At 48.8% G+C, this 22,660-nt stretch overlaps 1 protein-coding gene across 3 annotated transcripts in view; it reads right to left on the bottom strand.

Annotated features, from left to right (window-relative positions):
* Positions 1-22,660, bottom strand: part of LOC106572815 (protein kinase C zeta type) — a 189,546-nt gene that overhangs the window by 106,243 nt on the left and 60,643 nt on the right. The window lies entirely within an intron of this gene.

Here is a 22,660-nt window from a genome sequence, read left to right as displayed (position 1 = left end):
TTTCATTCTGTCCCTCCTGTCTCTCTTGAGGTCCTGGTCTTATTAATATCTCTGTAATGTCTTGAATCCTGATGACAGCGTAAAGGTGCAGGCTGCTATTTATACCTTCTGAGCGGTCTATTAATACGCTGTATAATACTGCATAATAAACAACGCTGTATTAACGGACTTAGCACAATGGCCCTTACGTAACAAGCGTCTCAGAGTAGGAGTGCTGATCTGGGATCAGTCTGGACTTTTAGATCATAACGATGTCAAATGTAATGATGATGATGTCAGACAAAATGATAATAATGATGTCAGATGTAATGATGATAATGATGTCAGATGTAATGATGATGATGTCAGACATGATGATAATGATGATAACGATGTCAGATGCAATGATGAAAATGAAAATGATGACGGTAACAATGTAATGATGTCAGATGAAATGATGATAACGATGTCAGATCTTATGATGATAACGATGTCAGATGTAATTGTAAAGCCTGCCTCCAACTCACACTCTCAAACACGTACAGTTGAAGTCGGAAGTTTACATACACCTTAGCCAAATACATTTAAACTCAGTTTTTCCCAATTCCTGACATTTAATCCGAGTAAAAATTCCCTGTCTTAGGTGAGTTAGGATCACCACTTTATTTTAAGAATGTGAAATGTCAGAATAATAGTAGAGAGAATAATTTATTTTGGCTATTAATTCTTTCATCACATTCCCAGTGGGTCAGAAGTTTACATGCACTTAATTCATATTAGGTAGAATTGCCTTTAAATTGTTTAACTTGGGTCAAACGTTTCAGGTAGCCTTCCACAAGCTTCCCACAATAAGTTGTGTGAATCTTGGCCCATTCCTCCTGACAGAGCTGGTGTAACTGAGTCAGGTTTGTAGGCCTCCTTGCACGCACACACTTTTTCAGGTCTGCCCAGGATTGAGGTCAGGGGTTTGTGATGGCCACTCCAATACCTTGACTTTGTTGTCCTTAAGCCATTTTGCCACAACTTTGGAAGTATGCTTGGGGTCATTGTCCATTTGGAAGACCCATTTGCAACCAAGCTTTAACTTCCTGACTGATGTCTTGAGATGTTACTTCAATATATCCGCACCCCCACAACATGATGCTGCCACCCCCGTTCTTCAGCATGCAAGCCTCCCCCTTTTTCCTCCAAACATAACGATGGTCATAATGGCCAAACAGTTCAATTTTTGATTCATCAGACCAGAGGACATTTCTCCAAAAAGCACAATCTTTGTCCCCATATGCAGTTGCAAACCGTAGTCTTCCTTTTTTATGGCGGTTTTGGAGCAGTGGCTTCTTCCTTGCTGAGCGGCCTTTCAGGTTATGTCGATATAGGACTCGTTTTACTGTGAATATAGATACTTTTGTACCTGTTTCCTCCAGAATCTTCACAAGGTCCTTTGCTGTTGTTCTGGGATTGATTTGCACTTTTCGCACCAAAGTACGTTCATCTCTAGGAGACAGAACGCCTATCCTTCCTGAGCGGTATGACGGCTGCGTGGTCCCATGGTGTTTATACTTGCGTACTATTGTTTGTACAGTTGAACGTGGTACCTTCAGGCATTTGGAAACTGCTCCCAAGGATGAACCAGACTTGTGGAGGTCTACAATTTTGTTTCTGAGGTCTTGGCTGATTTGTTTTGATTTTCCCATGATGTCAAGCAAAGAGGCACTGAGTTTGAAGGTAGGCCTTGAAATACATCCACAGGTACACCTATAATTGACTCAAATGATGTCAATTAGCTTATCAGAAGCTTCTAGAGCCATCACATCATTTTCTGGAATTTTCTAATCTGTTTAAAGGCACAGTCAACTTAGTGTATGTAAACTTCTGACACACTGGAATTGTGATAGAGTTAATTATAAGTGAAATAATCTGTCTGTAAACAATTGTTGGAAAAATTACTTCTGTCATGCACAAAGTAGAAATTTGTGGAGTGGTTGAAAATCAAGTTTTAATGACTCCAACCTAAGTGTATGTAAACTTCCGACTTCAACTGTGGATCCCCTAAACGCAGCTCACTTTCCAGCTCACTTTCCAGCCCACTTTCCAGCTCCCACTCTCAAACACATAGATCCCCTAAACGCAGCCCACTTCCCAGCTCCCACTCTCAAACACATAGATCCCCTAAACGCAGCCCACTTTCCAACTCCCACTCTCAAACACATAGATCCCCTAAACGCAGCCCACTTTCCAGCTCCCACTCTCAAACACATAGATCCCCTAAATGCAGCTCACGCTCCAGATCCCAATCACCTGAATTCTGATCACCTGTTCACACACATATATGTCATTATCACACACTATTTAGTTCAGTTCTTTGCACCCCATCATTGTGAGGTATTATTTGTTTTGTGACACACTTCTATTTGGAGCTCTGTTTTTCCTGTAATTGAATCCTCCCGTGTATGATAGTTTTGGCCTGCCTCACTAACGACGCCTTTTGCCTATTCCCTGCCTGTACTTTAGCCTATCAGATTTCCTGTTATCAACCTATTGTCTGATTTCCCGGACGACGTGACTAGCCTTTTCCCTGCCTGTACTGTTGCCTTTTTGGACCGCCTGTGTATGACCTTGTGCCTGGCCCTGGACCCAGCTACCTGCCTCCTCCTGTGTTCCTTTACAAATAAACACCTGCGGCGCCCTGCGCTTGAAACCAGCTCTCTGTCTCCCATCGTGTTCACTACAGTAATGATGATGTCAAATATGATGATGATGTCAAATATGATTCACTATGACATTCATCTCCAGCAACATGATGTTGTTACATGAAACTGACAGTTTGCCAGTTTTTCTGAAGTCATATCCCAGCATGAGTTGAATTAGGTGTACTAAACCATTTGGGAGAATCATACTACTAACATGGCCATTGCTTTTCCTACCACACAACACACAAATTACTGAACTACCTACCACATGTCCGACATCAGCAAGTTTGGTTGACCGAGGGCCTCCGACTCAGCTTGATATGGGCATAGGATCCCCCTCTAATCTCTCTGTCTCGCTGTCGGTTGGTCTCTCTCTCTTCATCCCCCTCTCTTCTTCTCTCTGGTAAACTGCAGCAGGCATATTTGACTATATGTAAGTCAAACGATGCAATGCCAAAAAATGCTCAACTGGCTACATGTATATTCAAGCTAGGATTTTTCCCACATCAGCCAAACCAGAAGCCATGACACTGCACAATAGGCAGTAGTTACTAGTATAGATAATGTAGGTGGAGTTTGGCAATCATTTCATTCATTTAAACTCTCCCTCAGTTTTTTCAAGACTTAGAAATACAGTCCCTTTAGTCAAATGGACTCCCAAACGAGGCGAGTGTGCCTTTGTGCGTGAAAACAAAGTTATCCAGTGAGCAAAATTGGTTGAAAGCGTATTCAACCAATATAACTTTATAACATCTTTTCAATGTTGTGTGCTCATAGGGCACCTCAAATCTAATGACCAGCCTGTTGGGGTCATTAGGGTCCCATATAAACAGTAACACTTGTCTAAAGGATAAGGGTAGACGATGTGAACACAACAAATGAGACTTGAGTCACGGTGAGTGTCACTGGTGCCGTCTGACAGAAGCCATAAGCCAGGGTCGCATCACAACGCAACTGTGGCATCAAGCAGGCGAACCAGGATGTCCATCGGTTTGTTACGGCTGTCCGAAAGGTTCACTACTGCATCTGCTGCATATGGTATCCTGTATGCACTGGGTCACGGTTAACATAGGAGCTACACTACAAGTATGTGGACACCCCTTCAAATTAGTGGATCCTTCTATTTCAGCCACACCCGTTGCTGACAGGTGTATAAAATCAAACACACAGCCATGCAATCTCCATAGACAAACATTGACAGTAAAATGGCTTACTGAAGAGCTCAGTGACTTTCAATGTGGCACTATCATAGGATGCCACCTTTCCAACAAGTCAGTTTGTCAAATTTCTTCCCTGCTGGAGCTGCTCCGGTCAACTCTAAGGTCTGTTATTGTCTAAGAGCAACATCGTCTCAGCCGCGAAGTGGTAGGCCACACAAGCTCACAGAACGGGACCGCCGAGTGCTGAAGCTCGTAAAAATCATCTGTCCTCAGTTGCAACACTCACTACCGAGTTCCAAACTGCCTCTAGAAGCAACATCAGCCCAAGAAATGTTAGTCGGGAGCCTCATGAAATTAGTTTCCATGGCCGAGCAACACAAGCCTAAGATCACCATGCTCAATGCCAAGCGTTGGCTGGAGTAGTTTAAAGCTCACTGCCATTGGACACTGAATCAGTGGAAAAGTGTTCTCTGGAGTGATGAATCACGCTTCACCATCTGGCAGTCCGACGAGGGTGACCCGGTGATGAGACAGCCGAAGAGCAGGGCCATGTCATTATCAATCATTAGAGAGATCATTTCTTTCTTTCTTTTTTTACCCCGTTTTCTCCCCAATTTTGTGGTATCCAATTGGTAGTAACAGTCTTGTCTCATCGATGCAACTCCTGTACGGACTCGGGAGAGGCGAAGGTCGAGAGCCGTGCGTCCTCCGAAACACAACCCAACCAAGCCACACTGCTTCTTGACACAATGCCCACCTAACCCGGAAGCCAGCCACAGCAATGTGTCGGAGGAAACACTGTGTACCTGGCGAATGTGTCAGCATTCACTGCGCCCGGCCCGCCACAGGAGTCGCTAGGGCCTTCCCTGTGGCTCAATTGGCTCAGTTGGTAGAGCATGGTGTTTGCAACGCCAGCATGGTGTGTGCAACTCCAGGGTTGTGGGTTCGATTCCCACGGGGGGCCAGTACAAAAAAAAATGCATGGTATGAAATGTATGCATTCACTACTGTAAGTCGCTCTGGATAAGTGCGTCTGCTAAATGACTAAAATGTAATGTAAATGTAGTGCGCGATGGGACAAGTACATCCCTGCCGGACAAACCCTCCCCTAACCCGGACGACGCTGGGACAATTGTGCGCCGCCCCATGTGTCTCCCAGTCGCGGCCAGCTGCGACAGAGCCTGGACTTGAACCCAGAATCTCTAGTGGCACAGCCAGCAGTGTGATGCAGAGCCTTAGACCACTGCACCACTCACGAGGCAGTGAGGTCATTTCTGATCATTCTTCACCAATGTCAGAAAGAACAAAAGACATAAGTTATAGTATATACAGTGAGGGAAAAAAGTATTTGATCCCCTGCTGATTTTGTACGTTTCCACACTGACAAAGAAATGATCAGTCTATAATTTTAATGGTAGGTTTAATTGAACAGTGAGAGACAGAATAACAACAAAGAAATCCAGAAAAACGCATGTAAAAAATGTTATAAATTGATTTGCATTTTAATGAGGGAAATAAGTATTTGACCCCCTCTCAATCAGAAAGATTTCTGTCTCCAAGGTGTCTTTTATACAGGTAACGAGCTGAGATTAGGAGCACACTCTTAAAAGGAGTGCTCCTACATTAGCCACAGCTAGCAAATATAAAAACAGAGGATCAATTCAGAGGATCAATTCTCCCTGAGACCTTCCTCCTGGTCTGCCCTGTGAACAAAGTAGAACAGAACACCTAATCTCCACTGTGGGGACACAAATGCACGAATACATATACTTCCTCTGGGCTAACGGACCATGGATGAGCTGACCTCTGACAACATGTCCCTCCTAGACGCAGACTAGTGCTGCATCATCCCATTTTCAGCAGTCCAGTATAGATGATGGGCAAGGAAAGAGAGAGAGAGGAAGAGAGAAACAGAAAGAGAGAGGAAGAGAGAAACAGAAAGAGAGAGAGAGAAACAGAAACAGAAAGAGAGAAACAGAAAGAGAGGAAGAGAGAAAAAGAGGAAGAGAGAAACAGAAAGAGAGAGTGAGGAAGAGAGAAACAGAAAGAGAGAGAGAGGAAGAGAGAAACAGAAAGAGAGAGAAAGAGAGAAACAGAAAGAGAGAGTGAGGAAGAGAGAAACAGAAAGAGAGAGAGAGGAAGAGAGAAACAGAAAGAGAGAGAAAGAGAGAAACAGAAAGAGAGAGAGAGAAACAGAAAGAGAGAGTGAGGAAGAGAGAAACAGAAAGAGAGAGAGAGGAAGAGAGAAACAGAAAGAGAGAGAAAGAGAGAAACAGAAAGAGAGAGAGAGAAACAGAAAGAGAGAGTGAGGAAGAGAGAAACAGAAAGAGAGAGAGAGGAAGAGAGAAACAGAAAGAGAGAGAAAGAGAGAAACAGAAAGAGAGAGAGAGAAACAGAAAGAGAGAGTGAGGAAGAGAGAAACAGAAAGAGAGAGAGAGGAAGAGAGAAACAGAAAGAGAGAGTGAGGAAGAGAGAAACAGAAAGAGAGAGTGAGGAAGAGAGAAACAGAAAGAGAGTGAGGAAGAGAGAAACAGAAAGAGAGAGAGGAAGAGAGAAACAGAAAGAGAGAGTGAGGAAGAGAGAAACAGAAAGAGAGTGAGGAAGAGAGAAACAGAAAGAGAGAGAGGAAGAGAGAAACAGAAAGAGAGAGTGAGGAAGAGAGAAACAGAAAGAGAGTGAGGAAGAGAGAAACAGAAAGAGAGAGAGAGGAAGAGAGAAACAGAAAGAGAGTGAGGAAGAGAGAAACAGAAAGAGAGTGAGGAAGAGAGAAACAGAAAGAGAGAGTGAGGAAGAGAGAAACAGAAAGAGAGAGTGAGGAAGAGAGAAACAGAAAGAGAGAGTGAGGAAGAGAGAAACAGAAAGAGAGAGAGGAAGAGAGAAACAGAAAGAGAGAGAGAGGAAGAGAGAAACAGAAAGAGAGAGAGAGGAAGAGAGAAACAGAAAGAGAGAGAGAAAAAGAGAGAGAGAGAAACAAACAGAAAGAAAAACAGAAAGAGAGAGAGAAAAAGAGAGAGGGGTGTTGAGGTAGATTGAGAGAGAGAATGCAGATAAGCCATACAAGTATCACAATTCTTTGACGACAAACCAAAGGTAAAGTACTGCACCTGCACTAGTTTAGGACAGTGGGAAGAATCCAGCCATGTTGTTAGAGTTGATCAACTGAGAGATTTACCCTTAGCTGCAAAGTCAAAATGGGCTATATCGTAAACATTCATGAAATCAAAAACATTGGGTTAATTTAAGGTTTGGTTTAGGGTTAGCAGTGTGGTTAAGGTTAGGTTATAAATCATATTTTATGACTGAGCTGCCTCCAGAACAAGATTCATGACGAAAAAACACTAACCTTGTCCATGTTGACAAAGTCTGTTCTTAATTCAACAGTCCTTTAAATGATTTTAACTTAACCATCTGTGTAACCCTAAGCATATCTATGTGGAAGATAACAGAAGTAAAAGAGGTTAGCAGTAAACTTCGCAAAGAAAAATGTTGTTCGTCTGTCAGGGCTGTGGCGATTACAGCATGCTGCCCCTAAGGGGTTGGCAAGAGTGGTTATGTGTTTTAGCACACACACACACACACACACACACACACACACACACACACACACACACACACACACACACACACACACACACACACACACACACACACACACACACACACACACACACACACACACACACACAGAGAGAGAGTGGGATCCCCTGATCTGCAGTCAACACACTGCTATGAGCCAATGAGTCAGCAGCTCTAAGACGCCATTGTTAAGACGACACCATGGCAACAGAATGAACGATTTCATGCATTTGTCCCGACACCTTCATATCGAGCCTAAAAAAAAGTTTTGGATAAAATCTGACTAGAATGATTGATAGTTACAGTCATCTATTGTGCTCATGTACATTTGTTGACCCAGCAACTTTGGCACAGAAGTCCTCCTTGTTGTGCCCAGATTATGCCTTCAATGGCAGATTGCATGGCTTACTGCACGCTGCGCTGTATGGGAAACATACAGTATATTGTGAAACAGTCAGCACATACTTTAATAGCTACACCCCATTATTCATAACCAGGGTCCTGTATCATATCTCTGCCTCCTGTATCATATCTCTGCCTCCTGTATCATATCTCTGTCTCCTGTATTATATAAACTATCATAGCTCTGTCTCCTGTATTATATAAAGTATCATAGCCTTGTGTATCATATAAAGTATCATAGCTCTGTCTCCTGTATTATATAAAGTATCATAGCCTTGTGTATCATATAAAGTATCATAGCTTTGTCTCCTGTATTATATAAAGTATCATAGCTCTGCCTCCTGTATCATATAAAGTATCATAGCCTTGTGTATCATATAAAGTATCATAGCTCTGTCTCCTGTATTATATAAAGTATCATAGCTCTGTCTCCTGTATTATATAAAGTATCATAGCTCTGTCTCCTGTATTATATAAAGTATCATAGCTCTGTCTCCTGTATTATATAAAGTATCATAGCTCTGTCTTCTGTATTATATAAAGTATCATAGCTCTGCCTCCTGTATCATATAAAGTATCATAGCTCTATCTCCTGTATTATATAAAGTATCATAGCTCTGCCTCCTGTATCATATAAAGTATCATAGCCTTGTGTATCATATAAAGTATCATAGCTCTGTCTCCTGTATTATATAAAGTATCATAGCTCTGTCTCCTGTATTATATAAAGTATCATAGCTCTGTCTCCTGTATTATATAAAGTATCATAGCTCTGTGTCCTGTATTATATAAAGTATCATAGCTCTGTGTGCTGTATTTTATAAAGTATCATAGCTCTGTCTCCTGTATTATATAAAGTATCATAGCTCTGTCTCCTGTATTATATAAAGTATCATAGCTCTGTCTCCTGTATCATATAAAGTATCATAGCTCTGTCTCCTGTATCATATAAAGTATCATAGCTCTGTGTGCTGTATTATATAAAGTATCATAGCTCTGTCTCCTGTATCATATAAAGTATCATAGCTCTGTGTGCTGTATTATATAAAGTATCATAGCTCTGTCTCCTGTATTATACACTGCTCAAAATAATAAAGGGAACACTTAAACAACACAATGTAACTCCAAGTAAATCACACTTCTGTGAAATCAAACTGTCCACTTAGGAAGCAACACTGATTGACAATAAATTTCACATGCTGTTGTGCAAATGGAATAGACAACAGGTGGAAATTATAGGCAATTAGCAAGACACCCCCAATAAAGGAGTGGTTCTGCAGGTGGGGACCACAGACCACTTCTCAGTTCCTATGCTTCCTGGCTGATGTTTTGGTCACTTTTGAATGCTGGCGGTGCTTTCACTCTAGTGGTAGCATGAGACGGAGTCTACAACCCACACAAGTGGCTCAGGTAGTGCAGCTCATCCAGGATGGCACATCAATGCGAGCTGTGGCAAGAAGGTTTGCTGTGTCTGTCAGCGTAGTGTCCAGAGCATGGAGGCGCTACCAGGAGACAGGCCAGTACATCAGGAGACGTGGAGGAGGCCGTAGGAGGGCAACAACCCAGCAGCAGGACCGCAACCTCCGCCTTTGTGCAAGGAGGAGCAGGAGAAGCACTGCCAGAGCCCTGCAAAATGACCTCCAGCAGGCCACAAATGTGCATGTGCCTGCTCAAACGGTCAGAAACAGACTCCATGAGGGTGGTATGAGGGCCCGACGTCCACAGGTGGGGGTTGTGCTTACAGCCCAACACCGTGCAGGACGTTTGGCATTTGCCAGAGAACACCAAGATTGCCAAATTCGCCACTGGCGCCCTGTGCTCTTCACAGATGAAAGCAGGTTCACACTGAGCACATGACAGACGTGACAGAGTCTGGAGACGCCATGGAGAACGTTCTGCTGCCTGCAACATCCTCCAGCATGACCGGTTTGGCGGTGGGTCAGTCATGGTGTGGGGTGGCATTTCTTTGGGGGGCCGCACAGCCCTCCATGTGCTCGCCAGAGGTAGCCTGACTGCCATTAGGTACCGAGATGAGCTCCTCAGACCCATTGTGAGACCATATGCTGGTGCGGTTGGCCCTGGGTTCCTCCTAATGCAAGACAATGCTAGACCTCATGTGGCTGGAGTGTGTCAGCAGTTCCTGCAAGAGGAAGGCATTGATGCTATGGACTGGCCCGCCCGTTCCCCAGACCTGAATCCAATTGAGCACATCTGGAACATCATGTCTCGCTCCATCCACCAACGCCACGTTGCACCACAGACTGTCCAGGAGTTGGCGGATGCTTTAGTCCAGGTCTGGGAGGAGATCCCTCAGGAGACCATCCGCCACCTCATCAGGAGCATGCCCAGGCGTTGTAGGGAGGTCATACAGGCACGTGGAGGCCACACACACTACTGAGCCTCATTTTGACTTGTTTTAAGGACATTACATCAAAGTTGGATCAGCCTGTAGTGTGGTTTTCCACTTTAATTTTGAGTGTGACTCCAAATCCAGACCTCCATGGGTTGATAAATTGGATTTCCATTGATTATTTTTGTGTGATTTTGTTGTCAGCACATTCAACTATGTAAAGAAAAAAGTATTTAATAAGATTATTTATTTCATTCAGATCTAGGATGTGTTGTATAAGTGTTCCCTTTATTTTTTTGAGCAGTATATAAAGTATCATAGCTCTGTCTCCTGTATTATATAAAGTATCATAGCTCTGTCTCCTGTATTATATAAAGTATCATAGCTCTGTCTCCTGTATTATATAAAGTATCATAGCTCTGTCTCCTGTATTATATAAAGTATCATAGCTCTGTCTCCTGTATTATATAAAGTATCATAGCTCTGTCTCCTGTATTATATAAAGTATCATCGCTCTGCCTTGTGTATTATATAAGTATCATAAGCTCTGTCTCCTGTATTATTTAAAGTATCATAGCTCTGTCTCCTGTATTATATAAAGTAGTCTGGATTTGGAGAAATACAAGTGATACCATCCGTACCCTCATCATTGTATTGTCATCCTCCATCTCCACGTCCTTTGATGAAGGGAATCTAAAGGCTCCCGCTCTGCAGGCTTGAAGACATGTCTTTGATTTAAAGTTTTGGAAAACTTCTCTTCTATTCCCCCCTTGCCACACATTCTTCCTCTCTCTCTTTTTCCTCCATATATTCTCTCTCTCTCCCTCCATATATTCTCTCTCTTTTCCTCCATATATTCTTTCTCTATTTTCCTCCATATACTCTCTCTCTCTCCCTCCCTCCATATATTCTCTCTCTCCCTCCATCTATTCTCTCTCTCTCCCTCCATATATCCTCTCTTTTCCTCCATATATTCTCTCTCTTTTCCTCCATATATACTTTCTCTCTCTCTCTTTCCTCCATATATAGTCTCTCTCTCCCTCCCTCCCTCCCTCCCTCCCTCCAATTATCTGGGTACCTTTGCCTTACAACGGGGGCTACTGCTGCAGTGTCTTATGTAATAATGACTGTCCTGGATGAAACTAGCCCTGCTACTAAAGTCATCAATGACACTCTCCCTCTCCCAGCCTAGTATAGAGCAGTGTGCTATCATCATCATCACTGTAACTGTTTCTGTTTCACAACCTCATGGACAGGGGGTACCTGATCCTAGATCAGCACTCCTATTCTGCAAATGCTTTATGAATATGGGTCCAGGCCAGTCAGCTACCACCCACTTATTTACACACTTACAAGACCCTCTTCGTTATAGGAAAAATGCATGAATATATAGTGCGCATAGATATTTTAATAGTAAGGTCAGGAGCTAACAGACTTGGGAATGTGTGTGTGTCCTAACATGAACTGATCCACTATAGCAGCACGTTTTCCTTCCCTAGGTCTAGGCTCCCACAAGAACAAGGCTTGATCACATAGGCCCAGGCTCCCACAAGAACAAGGCTTGATCACATAGGCCCAGGCTCCCACAAGAACAAGGCTTGATCACATAGGCCCAGGCTCCCACAAGAACAAGGCTTGATCACATAGGCCCAGGCTCCCACAAGAACAAGGCTTGATCACATAGGCCCAGGCTCCCACTAGAACAAGGCTTGATCACATAGGCCCAGGCTCCCACAAGAACAAGGCTTGATCACATAGGCCCAGGCTCCCACTAGAACAAGGGTTGATCACATAGGTCTAGGCTCCCACTAGAACAAGGCTTGATCACATAGGCCTAGCCTCCCACTAGAACAAGGCTTGATCACATAGGCCTAGGCTCCCACTAGAACAAGGCTTGATCACATAGGTCTAGGCTCCCACTTAGAACAAGGCTTGATCACATAGGCCTAGCCTCCCACTTGAACAAGGCTTGATCACATAGGCCTAGGCTCCCACTTGAACAAGGCTTGATCACATAGGCCTAGACTTCCACTTGAACAAGGCTTGATCACATAGGCCTAGACTTCCACTTGAACAAGGCTTTATCACATAGGCCTAGACTTCCACTTGAACAAGGCTTTATCACATAGGCCTAGCCTCCCACTAGAACAAGGCTTTATCACAATCTGTGTACAGACACGGTCCTAAATACAATGTCCAGATGGCGGCTTCAAAAGTAACTACCCAATATACACTAGCTTCCTCTATAAAAAAATAACACATCCAACCATTCCATTTCCCTCTGAAACCACATCAGCCCCCACCACCATGACATCCATCAGCCCCCATCACCAGGATATCCATCAGCCCCCATCACCATGACATCTACATCCATCAGCCCCCACCACCGTGATATCCATCAGCCCACAACACCAGGATATCCATCAGCCCCATCACCATGACATCCATCAGCCCCCACCACCGTGACACCCATCAGCCCCCACCACCGTGACATCCATCAGCCCACACCACCATGACATCCATCAGCCCACACCACCAGGATATCCATCAGCCCCCACAACCATGACATCCATCAGCTCCCACCACCAGGACATCCATCAGCCCACACCACCATGACATTCATCAGCCCACACCACCAGGACATCCATCAGCCCACACCACCAGGATATCCATCAGCCCCCATCACCATGACATCCACATCCATCAGCCAACACCACCATGACATCCATCAGCCCACACCACCAGGATATCCTTCAGCCCCCACCACCATGACATCCATCAGCCCCCACCACCATGACATCCATCAGCCCACACCACCAGGATATCCATCAGCCCCCATCACCATGACACCCATCAGCCCCCACCACCATGACACCCATCAGCCCCCACCACCATGACATCCCATCAGCCCCCACCACCATGACATCCATCAGCCCCCACCACCATGACATCCATCAGCCCCCACCACCATGACATCCATCAGCCCCCACCACCATGACATCCATCAGCCCCCATCACCATGACATCCCATCAGCCCCACCACCATGACATCCACATCCATCAGCCCCCACCACCATGACATCCATCAGTCCCCACCACCATGACATCCATCAGCCCCCACCACCAAGACATCCATCAGCCCCCACCACCATGACATCCATCAGCCCCCACCACCATGACACCCATCAGCCCCCACCACTATGACATCCCATCAGCCCCCACCACCATGACAACCATCAGCCCCCACCACCATGACAACCATCAGCCCCCACTACCATGACATCCCATCAGCCCCCACTACCATGACATCCCATCAGCCCCCACCACCATGACAACCATCAGCCCCCACCACCATGACATCCCATCAGCCCCCACCATCATGACATCCTATCAGCCCCCACCACCATGACATCCATCAGCCCCCACTACCATGACATCCACCAGCCCCCACCACAATGACACCCATCAGCCCCCACTACCATGACATCCACATCCATCAGCCCCCACCACCATGACATCCATCAGCCCCCACTACCATGACATCCATCAGCCCCCACCACCATGACATCCATCAGACCCCACCACCATGACACCCATCAGCCCCCACCACCATGACATCCCATCAGCCCCCACCATCATGACATCCACATCCATCAGCCCCCACCACCATTACATCCATCAGCCCCCACCACCATGACATCCATCAGCTCCCACCACCATGACACCCACATCCATCAGCCCCCACCACCATGACATCCATCAGCCCCTACCACGATGACATCCACAGCCATCATCCCCCACCACCATGACAAACATCAGCCCCCACCACCATGACAACCATCAGCCCCCACCACCATGACATCCTTCAGCCCCCACCACCATGACATCCACATCCATCACCCCCACCACCATGATATCAATCAGCCCCCACCACCATGACATCCATCAGCCCCCACCACCATGACATCCACATCCATCATCCCCCACCACCATGACAACCATCAGCCCCCACCACCATGACAACCATCAGCCCCCACCACCATGATATCCATCAGCCCCCACCACCATGACATCCATCAGCCCCCACCACCATGACAACCATCAGCCCCACCACCATGACACCCATCAGCCCCCATTACCATGACATCCACATCCATCAGCCCCCACCACCGTGATATCCATCAGCCCACACCACCAGGATATCCATCAGCCCCATCACCATGACATCCATCAGCCCCCACCACCGTGACACCCATCAGCCCCCACCACCATGACATCCATCAGCCCCCACCACCAGGACATCCATCAGCCCACACCACCATGACATCCATCAGCCCACACCACCAGGACATCCATCAGCCCACACCACCATGACATCCATCAGCCCACACCACCAGGATATCCATCAGCCCCCATCACCATGACATCCACATCCATCAGCCCCCACCACCATGACATCCATCAGCCCACACCACCAGGATATCCTTCAGCCCCCACCACCATGACATCCATCAGCCCCCACCACCATGACATCCATCAGCCCACACCACCAGGATATCCATCAGCCCCCATCACCATGACACCCATCAGCCCCCACCACCATGACACCCATCAGCCCCCACCACCATGACATCCCATCAGCCCCCACCACCATGACATCCATCAGCCCCCACCACCATGACATCCATCAGCCCTCACCACCATGACATCCATCAGCCCCCACCACTATGACATTCATCAGCCCCCATCACCATGACATCCCATCAGCCCCCACCACCATGACATCCACATCCATCAGCCCCCACCACCATGACATCCATCAGTCCCCACCACCATGACATCCATCAGTCCCCACCACCATGACATCCATCAGCCCCCACCACCAAGACATCCATCAGCCCCCATCACCATTGTATCCCATCAGCCCCCACCATCATGATATCCACATCCTTCAGCCCCCACCACCATGACATCCATCAGCCTCCACCACCATGACACCCATCAGCCCCCACCACTATGACATCCCATCAGCCCCCACCACCATGACAACCATCAGCCCCCACCACCATGACAACCATCAGCCCCCACTTCCATGACATCCCATCAGCCCCCACCACCATGACAACCATCAGCCCCCACCACCATGACATCCCATCAGCCCCCACCATCATGACATCCTATCAGCCCCCACCACCATGACATCCTATCAGCCCCCACCACCATGACATCCACATCCATCAGCCCTCACTACCATGACATCCATCAGCCCCCACCACCATGACATCCATCAGCCCCCACTACCATGACATCCACATCCATCAGCCCCCACCACCATTACATCCACATCCATCAGCCCCCACTACCATGACATCCATCAGCCCCCACTACCATGACATCCACATCCATCAGCCCCCACCACCATGACACCCATCAGCCCCCACCACCATGACATCCACATCCATCAGCCCCCACCACCATTACATCCACATCCATCAGCCCCCACTACCGTGACATCCACATCCATCAGCCCCCACTATCATGACATCCTATCAGCCCCCACCACCATGACATCCACATCCATCAGCCCTCACTACCATGACATCCATCAGCCCCCACCACCATGACACCCATCAGCCCCCATTACCATGACATCCACATCCATCAGCCCCCACCACCATGACATCCATCAGCCCCCACCACCATGACATCCACATCCACCAGCCCCCACCACAATGACACCCATCAGCCCCCACTACCATGACATCCACATCCATCAGCCCCCACCACCATGACATCCATCAGCCCCCACTACCATGACATCCATCAGCCCCCACCACCATGACAACCATCAGCCCCCACCACCATGACAACCATTAGCCCCCACTACCATGACATCCCATCAGCCCCCACTACCATGACATCCCATCAGCCCCCACCACCATGACAACCATCAGCCCCCACTACCATGACATCCCATCAGCCCCCACCATCATGACATCCTATCAGCCCCCACCACCATAACATCCATCAGCCCCCACTACCATGACATCCACATCCATCAGCCCCCACCACAATGACACCCATCAGCCCCCACTACCATGACATCCACATCCATCAGCCCCCACCACCATGACATCCATCAGCCCCCACTACCATGACATCCATCAGCCCCCACCACCATGACATCCATCAGCTCCCACCACCATGACACCCACATCCATCAGCCCCCACCACCATGACATCCATCAGCTCCCACCACCATGACATCCATCAGCTCCCACCACCATGACATCCACATCCATCAGCCCCCACCACCATGACATCCATCAGCCCCTACCACCATGACATCCACAGCCATCATCCCCCACCACCATGACAAACATCAGCCCCCACCACCATGACAACCATCAGCCCCCACCACCATGACATCCTTCAGCCCCCACCACCATGACATCCACATCCATCACCCCCACCACCATGATATCAATCAGCCCCCACCACCATGACATCCATCAGCCCCCACCACCATGACATCCACATCCATCATCCCCCACCACCATGACAACCATCAGCCCCCACCACCATGACAACCATCAGCCCCCACCACCATGACATCCATCAGCCCCCACCACCATGACATCCATCAGCCCCCACCACCATGACAACCATCAGCCCCACCACCATGACACCCATCAGCCCCCATTACCATGACATCCACATCCATCAGCCCCCACCACCGTGATATCCATCAGCCCACACCACCAGGATATCCATCAGCCCCATCACCATGACATCCATCAGCCCCCACCACCATGACACCCATCAGCCCCCACCACCATGACATCCATCAGCCCCCACCACCAGGACATCCATCAGCCCACACCACCATGACATCCATCAGCCCACACCACCAGGACATCCATCAGCCCACACCACCATGACATCCATCAGCCCACACCACCAGGATATCCATCAGCCCCCATCACCATGACATCCACATCCATCAGCCCCCACCACCATGACATCCATCAGCCCACACCACCAGGATATCCTTCAGCCCCCACCACCATGACATCCATCAGCCCCCACCACCATGACATCCATCAGCCCACACCACCAGGATATCCATCAGCCCCCATCACCATGACACCCATCAGCCCCCACCACCATGACACCCATCAGCCCCCACCACCATGACATCCCATCAGCCCCCACCACCATGACATCCATCAGCCCCCACCACCATGACATCCATCAGCCCTCACCACCATGACATCCATCAGCCCCCACCACTATGACATCCATCAGCCCCCACCACCATGACATCCACATCCATCAGCCCCCACCACCATGACATCCATCAGTCCCCACCACCATGACATCCATCAGTCCCCACCACCATGACATCCATCAGCCCCCACCACCAAGACATCCATCAGCCCCCATCACCATTGTATCCCATCAGCCCCCACCATCATGATATCCACATCCTTCAGCCCCCACCACCATGACATCCATCAGCCTCCACCACCATGACACCCATCAGCCCCCACCACTATGACATCCCATCAGCCCCCACCACCATGACAACCATCAGCCCCCACCACCATGACAACCATCAGCCCCCACTACCATGACATCCCATCAGCCCCCACCACCATGACAACCATCAGCCCCCACCACCATGACATCCATCAGCCCCCACCACCATGACATCCATCAGCCCCCACTACCATGACATCCACATCCATCAGCCCCCACCACCATTACATCCACATCCATCAGCCCCCACTACCATGACATCCATCAGCCCCCACTACCATGACATCCACATCCATCAGCCCCCACCACCATGACACCCATCAGCCCCCACCACCATGACATCCACATCCATCAGCCCCCACCACCATTACATCCACATCCATCAGCCCCCACTACCGTGACATCCACATCCATCAGCCCCCACTATCATGACATCCTATCAGCCCCCACCACCATGACATCCACATCCATCAGCCCTCACTACCATGACATCCATCAGCCCCCACCACCATGACACCCATCAGCCCCCATTACCATGACATCCACATCCATCAGCCCCCACCACCATGACATCCATCAGCCCCCACTACCATGACATCCATCAGCCCCCACCACCATGACATCCATCAGCCCCCACCCCCATGACACCCATCAGCCCCCACCACCATGACATCCCATCAGCCCCCACCATCATGACATCCACATCCATCAGCCCCCACCACCATGACATCCATCAGCCCCCACCACCATGACATCCATCAGCTCCCACCACCATGACATCCACATCCATCAGCCCCCACCACCATGACATCCATCAGCCCCCACCACCATGACATCCACAGCCATCATCCCCCACCACCATGACAAACATCAGCCCCCACCACCATGACAACCATCAGCCCCCACCACCATGACATCCACATCCATCAGCCCCACCACCATGATATCCATCAGCCCCCACCACCATGACATCCACATCCATCAGCCCCACCACCATGATATCCATCAGCCCCACCACCATGATATCCATCAGCCCCCACCACCATGACATCCATCAGCCCCCACCACCATGACATCCACATCCATCATCCCCCACCACCATGACAACCATCAGCCCCCACCACCATGACAACCATCAGCCCCCACCACCATGACATCCATCAGCCCCCACCACCATGACATCCATATCCATCAGCCCCACCACCATAATATCCATCAGCCCCCACCACCATGACATCCATCAGCCCCCACCACCATGACAACCAACAGCCCCACCACCATGACACCCATCAGCCCCCACCACCATGACAACCATCAGTCCCCACCACCATGACATCCACATCCATCAGCCCCCACCACCATGACAACCATCAGCCCCCACCACCATGACATCCATCAGCCCCCACCATCATGATATCCCCATCCATCAGCCCCCACCACCATGACAACCACATCCATCAGCCCCCACTACCATGACATCCCATCAGCCCCCACTACCATGACATCCACATCCATCAGCCCCCACCACCATGACATCCATCAGCCCCCACCACCATGACACCCATCAGCCCCCACCACCATGATATCCATCAGCCCCCACCACCATGACATCCATCAGCCCCCACCACCATGACACCCATCAGCCCGCACTACCATGACATCCCATCAGCCCCCACCACCATGACATCCATCAGCCCCCACCACCATGACATCCACATCCATCAGCCCCCACCACCATGACATCCACATCCATCAGCCCCCACCACCATGACATCCACATCCATCTGCCCCCACCACCATGACATCCACATCCATCAGCCCCCACCACCATGACATCCATCAGGACAATAGAGGATGACATAAAGCAGATAGACTGAGTTTAGCCAGATTGGTATGGTATCTACTTGTCAGTGGAGATGGATGGGGACGTGAGGACTCTAAATAGGTTACACTGATTACCATCCCAAGTCTCTGTGGCCTAGACCACTGCTAGGAGGGAGGCAGAGACTGTCAGAGCTGACAGAAAACAGACCCAGGAAATGTTCTTAGCAGCAGGAGAGTGTCACCGCACCGCTGGGTAACGACGTCTAACCCAGACTTGATTTGTGATTGTAATATGGGGGAAATGTTTAGGATGTGGGGGAAATGTTTAGGATGTGGGGGGAAATGTTTAGGATGTGGGGGGAAATGTTTAGGATGTGGGGGGAAATGTTTAGGATGTGGGGGAAATGTTTAGGATGTGGGGGAAATGTTTAGGATGTGGGGGGAAATGTTTAGGATGTGGTTTAGCCTTCCCTGTAGCTCAGTTGGTAGAGCATGGTGTTTGCAACGCCAGGGTTGTGGGTTCGATTCCCACGGGGGGCCAAGTACGAAAAAAAAACAAAAAAAAATAAAAAATAAAAAAAAAAAAAAGGTATGAAATGAACAAAAATGAAATGTATGCATTCACTACTGTAAGTCGCTCTGGATAAGAGCGTCTGCTAAATGACTAAAATGTAAATGTAAAAATGTTTAGGATGTGGGGGAAATGTTTAGGATGTGGGAGGAAATGTTTAGGATGTGGGGGGAAATGTTTAGGATGTGGGGGAAATGTTTAGGATGTGGGGAAAATGTTTAGGATGTGGGGGAAATGTTTAGGATGTGGGGGGAAATGTTTAGGATGTGGGGGAAATGTTTAGGATGTGGGGGGAAATGTTTAGGATGTGGGGGAAATGTTTAGGATGTGGGGGGAAATGTTTAGGATGTGGGGGGAAATGTTTAGGATGTGGGGGAAATGTTTAGGATGTGGGGGGAAATGTTTAGGATGTGGGGGAAATGTTTAGGATGTGGGGGGAAATGTTTAGGATGTGGGGGAAATGTTTAGGATGTGGGGGGAAATGTTTAGGATGTGGGGGAAATGTTTAGGATGTGGGGGAAATGTTTAGGATGTGGGGGAAATGTTTAGGATGTGGGGGGAAATTTAATGTGTAACATGATTATGTTGATTGTTAAGTTAAATATTGTACACAAAAGACTACAAACACCCAAACCGTATTGGAGTCACTTTTCCGTCAGCTAACAATGTCATTATACTGATGCTACCTTGAAGTCCATGACTCTAGGAACAAACAGACCAAAGTATTTAACTCTAGATAGTATTTTTCTAGCAAGACAATGGAAGTCAGAACAACTAGACTAGAGAATAGAGAACATTTTCCTCAAGAGAACGTTTTCCTCTAGAGAACATTTTCCTCTAGAGAACATTTTCTTCTAAGACAGGCTGAATATTTGTTCTCTTGTACATCAAATCTTAAATGATTTAAAAGAAGAACTGTTGCGAGGGACCGTACAGAGGCTCCACGGATGCAAAAACACACATTTTCTGTATCTAATCTTTCTGTATCTAATCTTTCTGTATGTAAAACACCCACATAAACCTACTCACAACTGAATTTCACGCACAGATCCTGCTTGACAACCAAACTACTATCCCCATGTCAACACACATGCACCCTGCCTGTCCGTCTGTCTCACACAGATCCCGCTAGACAACCAAACTACTGTCCCCATGTCAACACACATGCACCCTGCCTGTCTGTCTGTCTTAGTTCTGTACAGTGTCCATCAGCTCCGGGTAGAAGTTGCCGTCGACACAGATCTAGGATCAACTTATCGTCCCCATATCCTATTGTTAACCATTAGGAGGGGACATGAACAACCAACCTTAAGTAAGTGTCTTATAGAACCTATTCCATTCTCCTCCTACCTTTCACTCGCAGGTAGAAGAGGAGTGTTAGCAGCATCCCTCCTTTATCTGACGGCAGCAGAATCACCCGCTCCCTCTGTTTACAGTCTGGCTCTCAAGTTAGTATTCTCTCTTCCCTCCCTACGTTCTATTCCTCCTCCCTCACCCCTACTCCCTCCCTCATCCCTACTCCCTCCCTCACCCCCACTCCCTCCCTCATCCCCACTTCCTCCCTCATCCCCACTTCCTCCCTCATCCCCACTCCCTCCCTCATCCCTACTCCCTCCCTCATCCCCACTCCCTCCCTCATCCCTACTCCCTCCCTCATCCCCACTCCCTCCCTCATCCCCACTCCCTCCCTCACCCCCACTCCCTCCCTCATCCCTACTCCCTCCCTCACCCCCACTCCCTCCCTCATCCCCACTCCCTCCCTCATCCCTACTCCCTCCCTCACCCCCACTCCCTCCCTCATCCCTACTCCCTCCCTCACCCCCACTCCCTCCCTCATCCCCACTCCCTCCCTCATCCCTACTCCCTCCCTCACCCCCACTCCCTCCCTCATCCCTACTCCCTCCCTCATCCCTACTCCCTCCCTCATCCCCACTCCCTCCCTCATCCCTACTCCCTCCCTCATCCCCACTCCCTCCCTCATCCCTACTCCCTCCCTCACCCCCACTCCCTCCCTCATCCCTACTCCCTCCCTCACCCCCACTCCCTCCCTCATCCCTACTCCCTCCCTCACCCCCACTCCCTCCCTCATCCCTACTCCCTCCCTCATCCCCACTCCCTCCCTCATCCCTACTCCCTCCCTCACCCCCACTCCCTCCCTCATCCCTACTCCCTCCCTCACCCCCACTCCCTCCCTCATCCCCACTTCCTCCCTCATCCCCACTTCCTCCCTCATCCCCACTCCCTCCCTCATCCCTACTCCCTCCCTCATCCCCACTCCCTCCCTCATCCCCACTCCCTCGAGTCTGCTACTCAGCAGCAGTCTCTTGTCTCTCTCTTTCTCCCTCCCTCCGTCCCTCCCTCCCTCCACACACACATACAGCACCGGCTTCCTCCTCCGCACTCCAGGCATGCCCAATAGTAGCCCAGTACTTCCCTACTACCTAGTCTTTGGATATGATGTCTAAAACGTAACACAGTATATAACAGTCCTAATGAGCAGCTCTCATTCCCATTGGATTTAGCCAGCTGTTTTATTTAAGCTAATCGGTACATAACTGAGAATATG

Source organism: Salmo salar, chromosome 15 (assembly GCF_965601325.2).
Source record: "Salmo salar chromosome 15, fSalSal1, whole genome shotgun sequence".
NCBI lineage: Eukaryota > Metazoa > Chordata > Actinopteri > Salmoniformes > Salmonidae > Salmo > Salmo salar.
Note: the sequence above shows the minus strand (reverse complement) of the source record. Positions and strands in the feature narration are given on the sequence as shown.